This window comes from Dermacentor variabilis, chromosome 8, assembly GCF_050947875.1.
Source record: "Dermacentor variabilis isolate Ectoservices chromosome 8, ASM5094787v1, whole genome shotgun sequence".
In the NCBI taxonomy this organism is placed as follows: domain Eukaryota; kingdom Metazoa; phylum Arthropoda; class Arachnida; order Ixodida; family Ixodidae; genus Dermacentor; species Dermacentor variabilis.
The window spans coordinates 147,697,827-147,699,968 of record NC_134575.1 but is presented as its reverse complement, the minus strand read 5'-3'; positions in this window follow the sequence as shown (position 1 = coordinate 147,699,968).

Sequence of the window (2,142 nt, the reverse complement as noted above, 5' to 3'; positions counted from 1 at the left end):
GGGGACTTCGCGTGAATGGCGGTCGCTTGGACAACAATAGATGCCGAGGCAACGGAGACAACCCAATGGACGGGGAAATCTCGTCGCTAGTTGTATACAGTGAGCGCTGGTTAATTGAATAGCTTTGCTGAGAACGTGGACGCAATTCGGCTACTGGTGGGGGAATTCTGAACGATCATGTTGATGAGAAGGCGTTTCGGCGCGCCCCATGGGAGTCTTATAGCAGGGAGCATTTATTTCTAGTGTTCCGCAGGCAAGAACCTAAAGCACACCGAATAGTTCCTAAGTTACACATGAATGTAGCTTTTTGCGCACAAGACGAGGACAAAGAAGAGGCTGAGACACACGAACACAGACTCAAAACAGTGGTTTATTTTGAAGGAAGTGACCGCATATATAGCAGAATATGTGACACATCACGCGTGCGCCGCCCGCAGAAAATTCCTATCTCTACGAAAGAAGGACAGCTCCTTGCTGGAAAGGGCGATGGATGATTTGGACACACAGGTGTCATCACACCTGTCAATCAATTGTCAGGATTCTGTGATCCGTGAATCTATGATTGCTCAACATGTTTATTTGCCTTGTTTCGCGCATTATATACAATGACTTTTTCTTACATACATATAATTATTGGAGACTTATAACTACATTAAAATATCTTGTTGCGAGGTTTTGTGTATAGGTGCAGTGAACTTTGCTTCCAGTGACACTTTTTTGTCCTTTATCAAGCTGCATCTTCGCATTTGTATATGCCATTCTATCTCGGCATTTATAATGTACGAGGCCGAGTCTAATGAAAGTGAGCCAGCCCACCTCGCGCCATAATGCTTCGGTTCTTTGTCTGCAAGGCATGCGCGTAGCACAGAGGTATCTTCCATTTACAATATTGACACGCAGGTATGAGGATAAAGGTTCCTTAAAGGGACACTAAAGTGAAAAATGGTTTCTTCTGCATCAGTAAATTACCGTTCTACAACACCAAAAACACCACTCTTACAACGATAAGACGTTTGGTAAGCCAGAAAAAGCGCAATAATGAAATACGGGTGGCGACGCCTACTTAAGTTCCTGCACCTGGGGGCTGTGACAACTTGGATTTTGATGGCATCTTCTAGGGCCTACTAATTATATATATAGCGGTACAGATTGACTACATTGTGCTCTAAAGGGACCAAATATTAAACATGGCAAGTTTCGGGAACCCTTATTCAGCCAACGCGGCCCAAATGCGAAAACATACTTTGGAATCCCTGACGTCACGCTGACGTACCAGCGCTGGGATTTCGGCGCGAAATTCGAATACTGATACTTCGACCTTCATTTTCTCATCTAATAATCATACAATTTTTTTAATGACTGCCTGCACGTTTCTGAAACAATGCTTCATAGGTCTAAACTGATTTATTGTTTCGCTTGCTATCATACACTGGTTGCGTGGCATAATGGACACTCCAAAAGTTGAACAGTGTGGTGTCGTGAGGTTTTTGACAGCTGAAGATGTTTCCCTAAAAGAAATTTGTCGCCGTATGGCTGCCGTGTACGTTGAACATTGCATTTCATTGGCCACTGTGAAGCATTGAGGGAAATGGTTCAAAAAAGGACGTGAGAGTTGCAAAGACGATCCAAGACCGGGCCAAAGCCACCGTCCAATCACCCCCAATACAATTGCAAAGGCTGATTAGACAAGAACGGAGGTTAAGCAGCAATGAATTGGCAGGGCGTGTGAGCATCAGTCACGGTTCGGGTGACATGATAATTCATGAACATTTCGGTTATCGGTTCTTGTATGCGCAATGGATGCCCAAGATTTCGGACCACCGTTAGAAGGCGGAGAGGTTCGGCACTGGCTTGACTCATCTAGTCCGGTATCATGATGAGGGTGACGACGTTTTTGTCTGCAATTGTGACTGGGGACGAATTATGGTGCCACTACTACGAGCCTGAAACACGATGGCAAAGCTTACAATGCAAACATTTAAATTCGATACCCGCAAGGAAAGTAAAGGCTGTCATTTCTGTCGGAAAGGTGTTGTTGACTTTCTTTTTCTATCGTCAGGGGCCATTATTGACCATATTTGCTAAACCTGGAGAAACTATCAATCGTTTATGATATTTTGAAACGCCGGATCGGCTGCGTGT